The sequence below is a fragment of the Mus caroli genome, chromosome 5, assembly GCF_900094665.2.
Source record: "Mus caroli chromosome 5, CAROLI_EIJ_v1.1, whole genome shotgun sequence".
Classification (NCBI taxonomy): Eukaryota; Metazoa; Chordata; class Mammalia; order Rodentia; family Muridae; genus Mus; species Mus caroli.
In genome coordinates this window covers 137,110,972-137,130,841 of record NC_034574.1, presented here as the reverse complement: position 1 = coordinate 137,130,841, position 19,870 = coordinate 137,110,972, and positions in this window count along the sequence as shown.

The following is a 19,870-nucleotide window of genomic DNA, read 5'->3' as shown; positions in this document are numbered from 1 at the left end:
CACATGCACACATTCATGAAGCCACCCGTGGATAATGAGGCAAAATAAAACAGGTTCCGGATGCATTAAAATCTGGGGCTCCCAACCCCAAAATCCAGGCTTTTTTGGGTCAGGTGGGAACATGCTCTTCTTGGTCCAGGGCTACCCCAAGCAGCCACATGACATGGGACTTGCCTGTGTGACAGCATCCTTGCTGCTCTGAAACCAGATTGGAATTTACATACAGAGCAGAGCTGCTCAAAAGAGGGCAGCCAAGGGCTGCATCAATAATAAATGAACAGCCGCAGCCTGTTCAGTGAGCCTTCTCGTCCTTCGAAGCAGACACGGTGTCCAAAATCTCGGGACCCAGAGAGACAGGCAATCCTTTCTCCCTCATCAAGACCTGACAGGGACCCACCAGGGCAAGCTTTGTACATAGCACAGACTGCCTTCCAGGGAGTCTGCAAAATGACTCCCTCTGTCTTTCCCATCAGCTATCTCTGGCTCCAGATATGGAGTTGAGATAATAGAAGCCCCACAACTAGCCCCTCAGTTGGCTTCTCACACACCGCCGATAATGAGCACAGGCCGGCCTGGAACCATATGACTCCCCAGCAAGGACAAGGAAGAGGTGCAGAATGGAACAGGAGGACTCAAGGTGAGAGACGAGACAACAGAGGCTACTACAGCCTATGAGCCCTTATTGGGACCTGGGACTAACCCCAATGGCCCAGGAACTGTGCTAGGGACATCTGTAGGAGGAACATATACAATGCCATCCCTTGCTGGCAGCCTAGAGGGCACATCATGTTGTGACTTCTGGGGGAGATGTGAAGAAATATCTACCTCAGAGAGAGTGCCTAAGATAGCGTCTACCCAAGCCTAGTCTAGTGAGCTAGTACATTTATTGTACTATTGTGTAGTGAGCTAGTATATTTATATAGCTAGTATATTTATTGTTCTATTGTGTAGTGAGCTAGTACATTTATTGTTCTATTGTGTAGTGAGCTAGTACATTTATTGGGGTTTACTTACAGAAGCATAGATGAGGTCATCTATGAGTTTTGTTTTGATGCTGTGACAAAACACCACAGCCAAAGCAACTTAGGGGAAAAGGGATTATTTGGCTTGAGCTTCCAGGTCGCAGTATGTGTGCATACACAGAGCAAAAGCCATGGGAAGGTGACTGTCATCTGGGTTTGGTGACACAGGAACCTGGAGACAGCACAGCACTGTCTCTGACCAAGGAACTCACTCATAGCCAAGGAAACACAGCAGAAATCATGGAGGGACACCGCTTGTTGGCTCGCTCACAGGCTCATGCTAAGCTAACTTTCTTACAGTCCAGAACCACCTGCCAAGGGAATGGTGCCGCCCACGATGGGCTGGAGTCATCTACATCAATCAACAATTAGAACATTGCCCACAGTTATGCCCAAAGGCCAGTCTGACTTAGGCAATGCCTCCATTGAAACTCCTTTCTCAGGGAACTTTTAAGATGTGTCAAGTTAACAGTGAAAGATAACTAGAACAATAGGTAATGGATTACTTTCAGGATTATGGAAGACTTAAAGACAAGTGCACCACCAAGAATTCCACTGCAGCAGAGGTGATGGCTCATGAAGGCCACATCCCTAGAGCTCCTTGCACAACCTGCGGAAAGTTTCCTTTCCCCCGGATGTTGCCAATGCTGATATGACTAGGGAAGAACTTTGTGAATTTCTTAAGTTTCAGGGACTTCCTGAGATCTGTGAGTTGTGTTTACCTCCTGGGCTTTAACAGGCTCTCTCAATTCTGAGAAAGAAGCTACACGACTGTTCAGCAGTATTTCTACTATTGCTACTAGTACAGCAGCTCTACTAGTCTAGTAGGGAAGACTAGAGATAAGGGCTCAAGGAACTAAAGTCTTTTCCTGGGAGGTACCCCCCATGGAGCATGTTGGGAAGATGGAGAAGTAAGACTCAATTTTTATGTTAAAGCCTGCAGTGTGACTGACTACATGTTAAGAAAGGCCTTTGGTATGTGATTAAAGTTCAAAGAGGTCATATTGGTGGGGCTCTGAACTTATAGGATGGGTATCCTCATAAGAAAAACACTAGAGCACCCAACCCTCACTGTGTTTGTGCGCGTGCGTGCGTGCGTGCGTGCGTGCATGCATGTGCGTCTGCGTGTGCATGTGTGTGTGTGTGTGTTAAACAGAGTCAGTTGTGTGAGCCTACTGACATGGGTGCTGGTATGTGAACTCAAGTCCTCTGCAACAATAGTAAATGCTTTTAACAATGGAGCCATCTCTCCATCCCCCAAGAAATCTTAATGCGAGCACAAAGTAAAAACGAGGAAACTGAAGTGTAGTGAGAATTTTAGTTTCTTTAAAAAAAAAAACCACAGAAATGTTATAGAAATATGTTTTTGTTTTAATCCTAGGTGTGGGGTGTGTGGCTGCTTTAAACTGTCCACAGCAGCTGACTAATTTGCCTCATGCTCTAGCAGGGGTGTGATTTTGCCAGCTGCAGATAGTTTCTGCAAGTTAGTGATGTTTGAAATTCTGGGGACTCTTGAGAGGGTATAAAAATACCACAGCCCTGAGAGGAATGCTGCTGCTGCTCCTGCTGCTGCTTGCTGGTGGTGGTTGCTGGGTGTAGAGAGAGAACATTTAAATCTATGCACCAGGAGATCTTCTGCAAGAAAGGTCTAGAGAGAAGACCCAGATGGGTAACAACCCAACACCAAGAGAGGCAGAGAAGACCACAGAAGAGACACATAAGCTCTGAGATTCTGACTTTCTCCCCTGGGCATCTGCTCATCAAAGGACCAAAGTAACAACTAGATTAGTATATACTCTCATGGCCCCCCACCCAGCTTTTGTGGTCACAGAGTCATTATATCATCTTACAAACTGGCACAATGTAATCTGGGCAGTTAATATAGTCGACTAGAACCACCCAAGAAATGGGCCATTTGGCATGTCCATGAAGGGGATCTAATTAGGTTGGGGTGGGAAAACCCATCCTAACTGAGGGCAATGCCATTGTGGGTACTGAGGCCCTGGACTGCATGCAAATAAATGAGCCAAACACCAGCATCCATCTCTCTTTGCTTCCTGACTGGGCGAAACATGATCAGCTGCCTCCAGATGCTGCTGCCTCCAGATGCTGCTGCCTCCAGATCCTTCTGCCATGCCTTTGCCATCCTAACAGACTCTCCAAGTGTGAGATTTTTATTTTAAAAATCTTGTTTTTTAAAGTTACTTTTGCCAGGTATTTTGTTACAGCCACAAGAAAGGCAGCTGACAGTCACTGACCCTGACACGGGATTTATAAAACTTTGGTTATTTATTTCCTGAGCAATGAATGAGGAAGAGCATCTGACATGAGACCCTGACACACCCATCCTGATCTCTTAAAGCTTCCAGGCTTAGGAGATGTCTTGTGGTTCTCAACCTGGGAGATATATCAGATATCCTGTGTACCAGATATTCACACCACGAGTCAAAGTTACAGTTAGAAAGTAGCAAAATAATAATTTTATGGTTGGAGGTCACCACTACATGAGGAACAGCATTAAGAAGGTTGAGAACCACTGTTCTAATGAGACCACGTTCTGAAAAGCAAGAGGGGCTGAAGATCCAAGCAGAGGAGGTGGCTCAGTCAATAGAGTGCCAATTCCCAAACTGTAGGCTTTGGAGAACTTCCAGGTGCTGGAGTGCGTCCATCTGCCGGGCAAGAGGAGGTGCCTCCAACCCCACAAAAAACGGAAGCTCCTTTCCTAAAATGCGCTGGACCTCACCCTATACAGCCTGCATCTGTCAGTACACCCGTGTCCTCCATAACACCCTTCATGAGCAAAGTGCTTCCCTGAGATTCTGTGAGCTGCTCTAGCATGATGGAACCAGAGGAAAGAATTGTAGAGGGGAGATCACAACAGCGGTCAGAAACGTGCGTGACAACCTGGTGCTTAGAAATGGCAACGAAGTTGGGGGACAAGAAACAGCCTTATGAGATATGACATTATATCCAAGCGAGCAATGTCCGGACTGCCTTGAGTTAGAAGACACCATGCCGATGACAAAGGCAGAGTCGGCTGGATGAGGAGAAAGGACCACACCTCTGCTCACAGAATTATGTTGAGCAATGACAATGAAAGAAAATGGGATGTTTATGTGCGTGTGTGCATGCATCTGTGTCGGCATGCATGTCTGTGTGTGTGTGCATGAGTGCATGTGTGTGTGTGCATGAATTTGTGTATGTATCTCTGTGTGTACATGCGTGCGTGCATCTGTATCTGCATGCATGTGTGCATATGTGTGTATGTGCATGCATTTGTGTCTGTCTCTCTGTGTATGTTTGTGTCTGCACGTGTGCATGTGTGTGAGCATGCATCTGTGTCTGTGTCTCTATGTGTGCATGCATGCATGAATTTGTGTGCATGCATGCATGTGTATGAGTGTGTCTGTGTGTTTGTGTGTGTGCATATGTGCATGTGTGTGTGTGTCTGTATGTTTCTGTGTGTGCATATGTGCATGTGTGTGTGTTTCTGTGTGTGCATGTGTGCATACATGCATGTGTATCTGTGTGTGTCTGTGTGCGTCTGCACGTGTGCATGTGTGTGAGCATGCATCTGTGTCTGTGTCTCTATGTGTGCATGCATACATGAATTTGTGTGCGTGCATGCATGTGTATGAGTGTCTGTGTGTTTGTGTGTGTGCATATGTGCATGTGTGTCTGTGTGTTTCTGTGTGTGCATATGTGCATGTGTGTGTGTCTGTATGTTTCTGTGTGTGCATATGTGCATGTGTGTGTGTTTCTGTGTGTGCATGTGTGCATACATGCATGTGTGTCTGTGTGTGTCTGTGTGCACATGCACAGTGAAATGCCATCTCAAGGACATGACCAGGCCATTGCACTCATAAATTCACAGAAACTTGTGACAAGGTTTGCAGTAAGGCATGGATTCCCTCCTTTGAACCAGTTTTTCTTTTTACATGGGTTCTAGAGATCAAAGTCGGCTCTTTGTGCTTCTGAGGTAAGCACTTGACTGACTGAGTCATCTCTCCAACCCCGGAATGTTTGTTTTTATGATACATAAATTACCAGACACCTTCTTGATCAGCCTGTCATACCAGGACACTAGTTTCTGTGCCCTAAGGCTCCCCAAAGCCATGTACCAGATACCCAGAAATCAACTCTGTATGCCACAGCCCACCAGCATTACTCAAACTGGCCAGTCAAAGCTGTCACCCCCACCCTGCCTCACATTCGCAATAGAAAAATATTCTGTAAAGGCTTTGAAATAGAGAGAAATATTAAATGAACCGCTGCCCTTAGTTCAGGGCACCCTATAGATTTCATCGTTGCTAACTTAAAGCTTTTAAAATTGTTTTCAATTGTGTGTGTGTATGAAAGAGAGAGAGACAGAGAGAGAGAGAGACAGAGAGAGAGAGAGAGAGAGACAGACAGACAGAGACAGAGACAGAGACAAAGACCAGAGATAGAGACAGACAGACAGAGATAGAGAAATTATGGGCAGCTGTGTGCTGCCTGGCATAGATGCTGGGAACAAACTCAGGTCCTCCATGAGAAAAGCAAGTACCCTTAACCGTTGGGCAGTCTCTCCAGTTCCACTTTCAGGTGCTTTGGGGAGACCGCAGATCCCACCTCTTCCATTTGGGCCAGGAGAGTAACAACAGGCAGATGCACTTAGCCCTTCATCTGCCGTACCTGCTCCTTACTTAACATCTAAACACCCTGCTTGCTGTATCCCTTTCCCATGACTATCCCTACACTCGATCCTCCACAGAGCAGCCTTGAGATTCGGGTCTCCAGCCTCCTCACTTTCCACTGTCTCTTGAATAAACAATTTCTCATTTGCAAGACTCATTTTGGTGATCTGCACAAAACCAGGCTGGTTCAGCAGCAGCTCGAGTCTCTGCTTCTCCCTCCCCGAAGTTGCCTCCTGATCCCAGTCTGGTGCTTCCCGGGGTGGTTGTGCCTGGGGTGCCCTGCATCTTGTTTCCAGGGCAACTGTGACTAATATTAAACCTTAAAAAATAATGAGATAGAGTATGGTGTGATCCAGGTTAGTCTCTCACTACGTAGTTGAGGATGGCCTTGAACTCCAGGTCCTCCCACTTCCACCTTCTGAGTACTGAGATTACAAGTACTCCGTGCATGCCTGCTGGTTTATGCGGTGCTGGGGCTTGAACCCAGGGAGTTGTGCATGCTAGGTAAGCACTCTACCAATTGAGCTACAGCCCAGCCTGGCACTAGGGCTTTTTTTTTTTTTTTTCTTCTCAACATTGCTCTCTTGGGGCCAGAATCAGACACCCTTTATAAATAAAGAACTGGATACAAATCATTAATCAAGATGGGGGAGGGGGATCACAGAGGCTTAGAAAGTAAAGGTGCCGTTTTCAGGACAGAGGCGATGGTGGGGTGTGCTGGATGTCACCAAGCACCGATTGAGGTGACCAGAAGTACCTGGATTGGGCAACCCAGAGTTCATTGGTGGCTTTTTGATCAGCACTTTGTCCAAGACAACTGGTGACTTGGAAGAAAGTTCACCCATGGGCAACCCATTCAGACGTTACTGCGAAGGAAACCCCACCAAAGAGGCCAGGCTGGGACAAGAAGGGAAGTCAAGGTTGGGTGTTTAAAGCGGAAGATGCTCACAGATCCTTTGCAGGTGGGCAGGAAAGGTCCAGGGGGGAGGGGGGAGTGTTGCAAGATGCACCTGCTGGCACCTTCTCATGCAGCCCGCACAGCCGCTTCCCGGAAGACGATGAATAAATGATTAAAGGTCAGCATGGATCCATAGGTCTGAAGCTTGCTTTATTTCTGATTCATATCTTCCTGAGGTTTACCCTGAATAGTTATTGAAGAGGCAACCCCTGTACCCTAACAAAAATAGCAGGCTCACAGTGCACGGGAGATGCTTTCCGGCCAGATATAGCTATTGTCTTCTAGCCATTAGCACCTCTTTCCCTTGCCATAGGCATCAAGCTCACATGCCATGGGTTCTCCTCCTGCTTGAGAAGAGACTATGAGAGAGTCACCTTATGAGAGGATTGGACGATGGGTCACCCCTCATTCTGACTGTGAAGAGTTTGCAGGGTCTGGGCTAGGGGGATGACTCAGTGGTAACAGGGCTTGCTGTGCTAACATGAGAAGGTGAGCTCAAATCCCCAGCACCTACCTAAAAGCTAGGCGTGGCTCCAAAGACTTGTCACTGCAATATTGAGGGGCAGGGACAACATATCCCAGGGGATCACTGGCAAACCAATCCACCCAGTGTTGGCTTCATCAGTGAGAGGCCCTGCGTCAAGGAAATGTCAGGGAGCTACAGAAGGAGGCGCTCAATGTCTTACTCTGGCCTCTGCATGTGTGCTTGTGTGTGTGTGTGTGTGTGTGTGTGTGTGTGTGTGTGTGTGTGTACCCGTGTGTGTACCCGTGTCTGTGTGTGTCTGTCTGTGTGTGTCCTTCTCATGGGCACACACACAGACACACACACAGAGCACATACAGGCTCTTTCAGAGAGTGGGATGGAAAAGAATTCAGCTCGTCTGTCAACAGCCATCTTTGTCTTGCAGAAACCTAGGTGCTCTTTCGGGGAAGCAAAGTCTCCTCGTCTGTCAACAGCCATCTTTGTCTTGCAGAAACCTAGGTGCTCTTTCGGGGAAGCAAAGTCTCCAGAAAAGCATCGTCTTGCTGACGGTTCCTCTTCAAAAGCCAGAGCCCACGTTCATTGTTCGAGATGATTTTTTCAGGTACTACAAGGCCATAAATTCTCCAGTCTCCTCCCCACACTTCGTGAGTCACAGCAGCTTGCCCATCTCTCACTATCCGTCATTATTACCGGTGGCACAGCCAGCCATTTAATTCATTGTCTTCAAACGCTGACTTTATCCCATCTTTAAATGCTCACCGAGCTGGAATTTCTTCTGACAAACTCCAGGTCCCCTTCTGAAATTATCTTTCCCCAAACAGGCATGATCCATTTAGGACTTTATTGGAGTTCTCAGAGAAGGGCCCTTCAAAATCAATCTAGAGGCCCGTGTATCACCCATCAGTTAGCTCGCAGTGAAGACAAATGAATGTTAAATAAAACTGCCTGTTCTTCCCGCAGTAGAGAAAATCAGACGCACCAGCCCTGCAAGTTTCCAGTGTCTCAGAAGACTCCAAACCTAGCATCTTCTAGGTTGAAAGTGACCCCAGCAAGCCACTGAATCTTAAGGCCATGGGGTGATGGGATGGTAGGAGGGTCTGGTGGGAGGGCTCCTCAGAGCCTGTATGAGCCTCCATTCCTCCTGCAGCCCCCACTGCCAGGGTGCTCAGCCCGTGGGATGTGCCTAAACTGTGCTCTGAGATACCCTGCCTAAGACCCCCAACCTTCATCGGTACTGTCTGCTCTAATGATCTCAGCAGATACTAATGAAGACATACATACTTGGGAGGCTGAGACAGGAGGATCATTGTGAGTTCAGAGTCAGCTTGGCTTACATAATGAGTACCAGGCGAGTCAGGGGAATGTAGTAAAACTCACTTCAAAGAAAGAGAAAAAGAGAAAGAAATGAAGGGAGAGGGGAGGAAAGGGGAGAGGAAGGAAGGGGAGGAAAGGTGAGAGAAGGGACAGGACCAGGCTAAGAGGTCTCCTGGCAACAACCATTTGATTTTCTCTTCTGCCCAGGGAACTGCTGTGCTAACAGTTTGCAAATCTAGAAGCATCTTTACATTTCAATTTCTTTCTCTTTTCTTTTTGTGTTTTAATCGCTACTTTTCCCTCCCTCCCTCCATCCTTCCTTTTTTCCTTTCTTCCTTTCTAGTCAAGGTCTCATTATGTAGCCCTGGCTGACCTAAAATCCTTCCTCTACTCCCATCCGTGTGTGTGTGTGTGTGTGTGTGTGTGTGTGTGTGTGTGTGTGTCACAAAGCTCGCCTCTAAGGAGTCAGAGGACAACTTAGATGCCAGGCTTGAGTAGTCAGTGCCTTTACCCACTGAGCCACCCCACCGGGCCCTATCTTTTCCTTCTTCATCTTTTCTTTCTTCTCCCCCATTCCTCCCTCCTCTCCCACCTCTCTCACCTCTCTCCCACCCTTCCTCCCTCTGTCTTCCTTCTCCCCACTCCCACCCCCATCCTCCCAGGGCTCACCAGGGATTGAACCTAGAACCTCATGAATGCCAGGTAAGTGCTTCGCCTCCAGATCCCCCCCCCAACCCTCCTTTATCTCATTTTGACACAGGGTCTTACCAAGTTGCCCAGGCTGGCCTTGGTGTCAGTCTACAGCCCAGGCAGCCTCTGACTTGCAAATCTCCCACTTTAGTCTACTGAAGAACTACAATTACAGGCCTTCACCACCAGGCCTGGCAGTGTCTCCCCTCTTCCCCCTCTTCTTCCTCCTCCCCCTCCTCCTCTATGGAACACGGGATTCACACATTCTGGCCAAACCTTCTCCCACTCACCACCCCCCCCCCACATTGCTCTCCAGTTTCTCTCTCTGGATTCAAAAGAGAAGAATACACACACTCACTTTGCAGCCAGATCATATGAATCCATCTACACTGCATGCATATAGGTGTGTAGAGTATAATTTTATTCCTCCATAAATAAGTTCTGTAAATAACTTGGTCTTCCTCCAGAGTCCCCACCCCGTTTGTAGCTGGAGGTGGGAGGAGGAGAAGGCAGGACTCAGTCTAAGGCAGTAAGCACAGTCTCTTCCAGGGGCCCGATGATCTGAAGAGCACTTGGTCTTCGTTGCACGGTTTCTCAGCCCTCTCTCTGTCCTCAGCCTAACGCCCAGAACCTTTTTGTTCTCTTTATTTTTGCCATTGAACAAGTTACAGTGTCTCTGAAACTTCATTTTCCCCATTTGTAATACAAAGATGATAATCTCTGAGGTCCTCAGAACAGTAGCCCAACACACGAGATTGACCATAGAGACCAAATGTGATGCCGTCCCCATATCTCAGGGGCAGACGCTTGCCATGTTAAAGTCAATCTGCCCCAAAACTATCACATCCCAAAGGACCCCTTCAAGGGAGAATACAAGTCCTTCCATTCAAATCCAAACACCGTCTATCCAATAAACCGGGTGCTTCTAGATGCTCTGTAAACCTTCAAATGATAATCTACTCTTCCCGGCTCACCTGCCAGGCAGCTGAACCACCGCACGCAGCCTTATGAAATATGAAGCGAGTCCGCCTTTATAGCCGGGCATCCATCTTCAGAGTTCTTGGCATATGAGTCCCTCCAAGTTATTTTATTATTTCCAAGAAACTGTAACTGAGCCGTTTTATGGACCGTCTGTTGTCGAAAGAGAGATCGGACATAAAGCACGTCAGCCCAAGATGAGAGCAGCGCCCATCATCCTGTTCCGTTTCCAGGAGACAGATACTTGCTGACCTGATTCCTGATCATCTTTTTTATAGCTAACATGTTTATTTGACAGGGCCTCCTGTATCCCAGGCTGGCCTCGAACTCGCTAAGGATGCCCTTGATCTACTTTTTACAGTTTTACATTTCTCTGTGTGTGTGTGATTACTTGGGATTACCTATACCACATTATACATGGGTAGGCCAACTTGTAGGAATCCAGTCTTTGCTTCCACCATGTGTGTGTCCCGGAGATGTCCTCCACTCGGGTCATCAGGGGATTGTGGGATCCCTGAGTCCTCTTACTTTTGTGTGTTTTCTCTGCTTCATGGCTCACGAGGCCACCAGATCCAACCATCTCCGTGTGTTGCCTCATCTGGTACCCAAAACAACAAGGCCATCTGATTTGTACTGGAACCCAAATCTGATAAGTCAATTATAGAACCTCAAAAACCATCAACCAAGGGCTGGGAGCATATAGCTCAGTAGGTGGAGGACCCTGGCACCTCACTAAACTGATGTGTGTTTATTTGTAATCCCAGCATTCAGGCAGTGGAGACTGGAGGATCAAAGTTCAAAATCCTTGGCTACATAGAGAGTCCAACGCCAACCTGAGCTACACAACATCCTGTTTCTCCCCTTACCACCCCCTAAAAGCATAAAGCCGTTTTTTTTTTTTTCTTTATAAAGTGTCTCGGGTGTTTTGTTATAGTTCTAGGGAGATGACCAATTCCTTGTCCTTCCTACAGCTCTGGACCACAATGCCAATTCCTAGAGGAATAACAAGGTCTCCTTGTTCTAGCAGATAGGGTCCTCGCTAACCTCTCTGATCCTTAGTTTCTTAGTCTTTAAGACAGAGAGGGAGAGAAGCTGCTAGACATTTTCTGTTTTCATTCCTAAAGAATCAAGTAGGCGGTGGAGGCGAAGGCTCTTTGTAAATCACCCCGAGGTGATTTCCGTTACTCTCTTTCCTCTGTGCCTGTGAGCTCCATGCTTTGCTCCCTCCAGTCCACAGACCCCGAGGCTTGCAAACACAGTGAGTGTTGTCAACCAAGGTCTCTGAAGAATGACTCTTCAGTGAAAGCCTCAGCTCTGTAGCCTTGCAGAGAGCATTTATGAAATCAGTAGGCAAGCCTCCTGCAAGCCGTCTTTCCTGCTCCCGAAAGAGACAGCTCCAATCCCTCCCAAAGTTCTCAAAAATAATGTGAGCACGTTCATTCTGTAAACAAGAGGAGAAGGAGAAGAAAGATGACAGTCTAAACTAAGGACAAAGATAGAGGGTGGGTGAGGCGGCTCAGCAGTCAGTGAAGGTGCTTGCTAACTGCCATACCTGATGACCCAAGTTCGATCCCTTGAACCAACATGGCCAAAGGTGAGAAATGACTCCTGCAAGTTGTCCTCTGACCTCTCCACACACATGCCATGACACACATATCACGGATTAACAAGTTAAGGAAATTAATTCATTCATTAAAGATAAAATAAAAAGACCAGGCATGGTGGCTCACACCTTTAATCTCAGCACTTAGGGAGCAGAGGCATGCAGATCTCTGTAAGTTCAAGGCCAGCCTGGTCTACAAAGCCAGTTCCAGGACCGCTGTTTTGAAACCCTGTCTCAAAAAAATAAATAAATAAAAATAAAAATTATTTATTTACTTACTTAAAATTTTAAAAATGGTCTTTGAAAAGGGCAAAATAGAAGCCGACTCTAAGGACCCAGGAGGTAGGATACATACAGACCACGACCCTAGTAGAAAGAGTAAGAGGCAGGGCAGGGTGGGCAGGGTCTCTTGCAGGGCTGGGCCCAGGCTTGTAAGAGGGGTACACAAGAAGAGACTGACACGGAGCAGGGCCTGGGTCTGCTGACTGGAACAGAAGAAGTGATGCCTCAGGCAGGATGGCACCACTGGGCAGGGAGGAACAGAGGAGATCAGGACGCTATGACAGTGCAGATGCTTGGCTACTCGGAGAGGGTGGCAGACAGGTGGGGATGGGAATGGAAGACCAGAGAGATCCAGAGCAGCCATCTGGACCGTGAGGGAGAGCCAAGTGCTATCCTCTCTTAGATGAGCCAGGTGGGCACAGAGGATGAGGATGCTCTAGTCTCTTAAACACAGAAAGCCACTCCAGAGTATCTCGACTCCCTCATGAGCACTTCCAAGTCTTTCCAAAGATAACCTTCACTGAGATGAAACATTTCCTTTAAGTCCCAGCCCTGCTCTGGCTGTGACCATCACCCTCGTTAGCTCTCACTTCCTTCCATACTATATATATGGAGCCCTGCATTGGTTACTTTCTTTATTGCTGAAACAAAATACCTGAAAAAGAACAGACTTGAAGGATTTCAAAGCCAGCAAGAGGGCTACGCAGGTAAAGCGCTTGCTGTTGAGCCTGGTGACCCGTGGTTAATCCCACGGATCGACCAGACAGAAGGAGAGACAGATTCTGCAAGTTGCCCTTTGACCGCTACACGTGAGTGCACGTGTGCGCATGCCCAGAAGGAAGGGCCTGTGTGGTAGCAGAAGGCATGGCAGCAGGCGGCTGGTCACATTGCGTGCACAGACAGGAAGCAGAGAGGTCATTGCTGGCGCTTAGACCACTCTCTCCTTTTTATTTACAGGACCCTACCCTATGGCACAATGCTACCCACGTCCAGGGTGGGGAGTCCCTGCTCTGTTTAACGTTCTGGGAATGCTTTTATAGACACACCCAAAGGTGGGTTTTCCACAGTGATGCTGAAGCCAGTTAAATCATCGGTGAAAATCAACGGTCACAGGTCTCAAAAACAGGAGGAGCTAGGAGCTCCATGAAGGGGATGTAGTCAGAACTCCTGCCTCAATGTCCTGGTTCTAATTTAAGGGGATTTGTGTGTGTGTGTGCGTGTGTGTGTGTGTGTGTGTGTGTGTTTGAAAGCTTGGCCTATCTAGTTCTTGACTATCTAGTTCTGTCCCACCTCGTGGTTTGTTAGTTGCCTCTTCTTCAGACCCTAGCACTTCATCTGTGGCTGGCTGGCTGTGAATCTCTCTCCTCTTCTGTCTCACTGGAGAATCTACCCCCTCAGACTCTTTCTCCCAGAGTTCCTAACTCTGCCCGGAAGTCAGTAAGGGGGCTTAAAAAAAAATCTCCATTGAGCCAAGATCTCAGAATTTTTCCAAGGAGATTGGGCACTGTTTATTTTAAATATCAGTTTATGGTGCTGGAGAAATGGCTCGGCCATTAGGAGCACCTTGTGGAGGATTTGAGCTTTGATCCCAGCATCCATGTGTATCAACTCACAACTCCCTGTAACTCCAGCTCCAGGGGACCTGATACATCTTCTGGACTCTGTGAGACCTGAATTCCTACATGCACAAGTCTACACACAGAGATACTCAATAGGTATAAGTTAAAATGTTCAATCTTTTTAAAATGTGAATTTGTGAAGCCTTTCAAGGATCCAGATTGATCCTATGGGTTTATATTTTATGGCCTGTGATCACTAAAACAAGGAGATGTGTTCTGGAGTCCACGGGAATTTGGCATCTCTGATGGGACACAGGGTTATTTGATTTCTGGGGGTTTGTTTTTATTTGGAAAAGGGAGGGATGGAGAGATAGCCTGGCGGGTAAGAATGTTTGCTGCACAGGCATGAGCACCGGAGCTCAGATATCAGGCCCCACATTCAAAGTCATATATGGTCATACACATACTCATGATACCAATGCTATAGGAAATGGAGGCAGGAGAATTTCCAGGGCTTGCTGGCTGTGAGTTTCGCTGCAGGTTCAGTGAGAGATCCTCTCTCAAGGAATTAAAGTGCAATAAATAGGCTATCTAATGTCCTCTTCTGGGTGTATGAACATGCACCAGTGTTCACACACACACTTATGTGCACACATACCATATATATATATATATATATATATATATATATATATATATATGTATGTATGTATATATATGTATATATATACCTATACATATATATGTATATATATATGTATGTATATGTATGTGTGTGTATATATACATATATATATACATATATAGATAGATAGATAGATAGATAGATAGATAGATAGATAGATAGATAGATGGAGAGAGAGAGAGAGAGAGAGAGAGAGAGAGAGAGAGAGAGAGAGACTAACCTGGCATATCCAGCAGTACTACACAAGCAGTCAGCAGGAGTGCGTGAGGATGGACGCCTGCCTATGCTTCTGGGATATTTGCACTCAAACTCCATGCTGTCTGTGATAAACCAAAGCCCAGAACAGCCATTCACCTACCTGGCTTTAACAAGGCGACCATTTTCTTGGGATTTCATGCCTGCCTGGGACTGACCCTCCCCCAACAGGCTTAGAAATCTAATTTTCTGTTCATTCGGGTGCTATTTACTGAGCAGTGGCTCTGTACCAGATGTTGATTTTCTGGGCACAGCAAAATGGTTCCATCTCTCTCAGAGGTGACCTGGCATGAACCAAGTTCAAAGAAACTGATGAATAGAAGCCACACTGCCAATTTAATAAGTTACCCTGAGAGACGGAGCTACTGGGTGTGGGAGGTGATAGATAGTATTCTCGCTCGCTCTTAGGCAGGCTCTCCAGAGTGTCAAGTGACCATCAGCTGGCCACTCTGTCAGACAGTCCGTCTGGCAGACTAACTCTGCCTCCTCCTCTTTCAAAAGAAGTTGTGTGTGTGTGTGTGTGTGTGTGTGTGTGTGTGTGTGTGTGTGTGCTTTTGTGTAGAGGTGTACATATGTGAGCAGGTAGGTACACATGCACATACATGCACAGCCATGTGGAGACCAGAGGACAATTTTGATTATTTTCTCAGAGCCAATCACTTTGTTTTTAAAGCCAGGGTCTCTTTTTGACCTGTATCTCACCAATCTGGCTAGACTTGCTGTCATTGATCCCCAGGGGTCCTCTTGTTTTTGTCTCCCTAGCTCATTGCTCTTGTAGAGGACCAGAGTTTAGACCCTAGCATCCATATTGAGCGGCTCAAAAACACCTGTATCTCCAGATGGAGGAGATCTGATGCCCTCTTCTGACTGCCATGGGCACACGCCCTCACATGTGTTCACACCCACACACAGACAATAATTAAAAATAAAGCAAATCATACAAGACACAATATAGACGCCGTGTGTCTGGGGGATGCGGCCTCTAGAACAGGTTTGACATGAAGGATGGAAAGACAGCCTGGGCTTTCAGTATGTAGGTTATATTTGCAGCTTTCCCCAAACTATGAAAAAATACTCAACAGAACAGCTTAGGGGGAGGCGAAAGCACTCTGGCTCACGGTTTGAGGGGCTACAGTATATCATGGTGGTGCTGCGATAAAAACAGCCTGACAAAAAGCAACTTAAAAGCAGGGACAGAGAGATGGCTCAGTAGTTAAGAGCACCTGCTTCTCTTCCAGAGGCCCTGAGTTCAATTCCTGGGACCTACATCCAGTGGCTCACAACCGTCTGTAGCTTTAGCTCCAGAGAGATTCTTCATCTCTGATCTCTGAGGACACTGCATACCCGCCAAAGCAGACACACATGTATCTTTTTCTCCCCTTTACTTTTACAAAAATTGACCTGGGTGTGGTAGCACACACCTTTATTCCTAGCACTCAGGAGCCAGGGGCAGGCAGATCTTTGTGAATCTGAGGGCAGCCTCGTCTATAAAGTGAGTTCCAGGATATCCAGAGCTATGGAGAGAGACCGCCTTGAAACAAACTAACAAAAAATGTATTCTTTGAAAAAACAAAAAACCTAAAGAAAGAAAGGTTTCATTTTGGCCTGTGGTTCTAGAGGGATAGGTTCCATCACACTGGGGAAGACGTGCAGCAGGCGGGGAAGGGGGACAAAAGAAACAGGAAACTGTTTGATCACATTGTATCCACACTCAGGAATCGGAGAGCAAAGTGGCTCCAGCCTATCGAACTTCAAAGCCTGCACCTAGTTGCGTACTTCTCCAACAAGACTCCACCTCCTAAGGGTCCCATAACCTTCTCAAACAGCCCCACCAGTTAGGAACCAAGTGTTCAAACACATCCACCTATGACAGACATTTCAGTCATGCCCAGAGCTGCACTAGCAGCACCAAAAGGTTTTCACAACATTGGCTTAAGTCTCAATAGACTGGAAGCAAAGTAAACTAGATGGGAAACAGGGCCAACCTACAGTCTTCAAAGCCTGCCTCACAGCCCCATGTTCGTCCACTAAACCGTATGTCCTAAAGGGTCTACAGCATCCAAAGTCAGCATCTCCAGCTGGAGACCAAACGTTCAAACACATGAGACTGCAGGAACATTTCAATTTCAAATCATGTTGAAGCAAGTCTTCCACATTACACACACACACACATACACACACACATACACACACACATACACACACACATACACACACACATACACACACAAACACATACACACACATACACACACACACATACACACACACACACACACATACACACACATACACACACACAGGTATTGGAGAACACTGAGATGTCTCAATGGGAGTCTTAATTACTTTTCTATTGCTGTGATGAAACACCACGACCAAGGTAACTTATAAAAGAACACATTTCATTTGGCCTGTGGTTTCAGTGGATTAGAGTAGAGGAACAGAGAGCTCACATCTTGATCCATGCTGTGGACTAAGTATTCAAATATATGAGTTTTTTTAATATTTTACATATATAAATACACTGTCTCTGTCTTCAGACACACCAGAAGAGGGCATTCAATCTCATTACAGATGGTTGTGAGCCACCATGTGGGTGCTGGGAATTGAACTCAGGACCTCTGGAAGAGCAGTCAGTGCTCTTAAACACTGAGCCACTCTCAATTCATACCACAAACACAATGGGTAAGGGTTCTTGCGACCACCTGAGTTCAATTCCTGGGACTCACGTGATGGGGGAAGGGAACTGACTCCCACAAGTTGTCCTCTGATTTGCACATTCTGTAGCCCATGAATTCATGGGCATGAGCCCTCTCTCTCTCTCACATACATACATACATACATACATACATACATACATACATAAGTGTGCAATTTTTAAGAAGAGAGAAAGAAGATACTGGAAATGTAGCTCAGTTATTAGAATGTTTACCTAACATGCACGAGGCCCCGGGTTCAATCCCCAACCCCCCATAAAGCCAGGTATGGAGATGCACACCCTTAATCCTCAGCTACATAGACAGTTTGAAGCCAGAGTCTGGTGTGCAAGGAAAGAGGGGGGGTGAGGTGGCGTGTATCTGTGGGATCTGCGGACCCTTTATGTCACCAGGCTCTCCCCAAACAGACCACTGCTACTGAGGATGCCTGCTTCGTTGATATTGTCATGTCTTCCCGTCCTTTCACTAAGAAAGACACTTTCATCTTTTAATAACCCATGTCTTCCCAGGGACATTTTTAACTTGAAAAAGAAAAAAAGAGAGAAAGAGAGAACCCTCAAAACTTTGAAAATCACATTAAAAGTTGAATCGTGAATATCTGTACCTCCCCCTCAAGATCAAAATACTGTATTTTTGCAAATGACAGAAATATCAAATGTCTTTCCTCAGTCATCTGTCGGTCTGGCTGACACATCTCAGAGACAGACGGCCACACTGCTGAATTTTCGCCTTTATATATATTTTAATGGGCCGTGGGCAATGATGCTGATGTTATAAGGAAGCTTCCAAATGGCCATACTGACACCCTTTTTAATTTGGCCGAGTGTGATTGCCCTCTCTGGAGTGTTTCTCTTTCATCTTGTCATCTATTTTGTGTCCATTGCTTCCCTTCCTGGCTCTCTCCTGTGTAAATCAGGCTCAGTATGGGACCACCTTCTTTTCCATTTAGTATAAAACCTGGTGTATCTGTGGACATGTGCAGGAAGGCCAGGGCCTTGTTGCCATGGGAACTGGTGCTACTTCTCTGGATGCTGTAAACTTCACCTCTTCGTGTGTGTGTGTGTGTGTGTGNGAGAGAGAGAGAGAGAGAGAGAGAGAGAGAGAGAGAGAGAGAGAGAGAGACATGAATGTGGGTACTTGCAAGTCATCGCACATATGAAAGTCAGGGGAATGGCTTTTCCTCATTCTCAGGGACTTATGTTTAATATGCAATCGTGTGTATTTGTGCAGGTCCATGTATAGGCATGCAGGTACCTTGGAAGACCATAAGAGGATATCAGGCTCCCTAGACCTGGAGTTTCAGATGGTTGTGAGCCACCTGAAGTGGATGCTGGGAACCCAACCTGTGTCCTGTGAAGTCAGTATGTGCTCTTACCTACTGAGACATCTCTCCAGCCCCAGGCTTCCAGAAGTTGTTTTTTTCTCCTTCAACCTGATTGAGGCAGGGTCCCTTTTTGTTGTTCCTGCCATGCAGGCCGATTCCCTGCCTCAGCATCCCCTCATGGGATTGTATATGCAACCAGGGCATCCATTTCTGGAGACCGAACTCAGGCTGTCAAGTTTGCACCTTAATCCCCTGAGCCATCCTGCCCACCTAAGCTCCTGTCTCCTGACCTCTGACACCTCTCACTTAACAAGATCCAGACCTTTCAACTCCGGTACTATACAATTCCTCTCCCTCCCTTTGCAAATGCCACCAACCATCTCCATGAGCAGCAATCACGGGAACTAATGCATGATTCATAGGCTGCTCCTGGCCTGGGAGTGGGTGCCAGGGGAGAGGATCAGGAGGCCCAGAGAAGCACTTTGGTTCAGGGAACATTCGTTCATTGATGCACATCTGTGCTGCCTGGAAGTGCATTAAAGAGAATGAAATGTGCTGCTACTTTTAAAAACAGCTTTTGAATGTGCAAAGTGCCCAGGGAGGGTGAGGCCGGAGGGAGTCTGACGAGGCCCTGGGCTGTGCCAGGGCTTCATTCCAGCTTTGTCCTTGAAGCAAAGCACAAAGTGCAGTGTGCACCAGGGTGGCCTTCCTGAGCACTTTGGGGAGGAGATAAGCCCATCTCAGTAATAGTAGGAACATTAAGAATGCAGAACTCCAGGGCTCCGTTCTGTCACCAAGCAAGTTGACGATCCTTTGAGAAACAAGAATGGCTTCCTCACCCTGGCTTGGCAGGGAGATCCCTGCAGCCTTCATCCCAAAGTAGCCAAGTAACTTCTCATCCTGTCTCGGCCTCAGCTCTACCAGGAACCATCCAAAGCATTTAGGGAAAGTCACAAATCCTGGTGACCTAGTTAGCTTTCACTGTCAACCTGACACAACCGAAAGTCTGACAGAAAAACCTCAATGGAGAAATTGCCTAGGTCAAATTGGCCTGTGGCCTGTCTTTAGGGGACTGTCTTAAGTCTTAGTTGTTGTAGGAGGGCCCACTGTGGGTGGCATCATTCCCTAGGGCTCACTGTGAGTGGCATCATTCCCTAGGGCACACTGTGGGTGGCATCATTCCCTAGGGCACACTGTGGGTGGCATCATTCCCTAGGGCACACGGTGGGTGGCATCATTCCCTAGGGCACACTGTGGGTGGCATCATTCCCTAGGGCACACGGTGAGTGGCATCATTCCCTAGGGCACACTGTGGGTGGCATC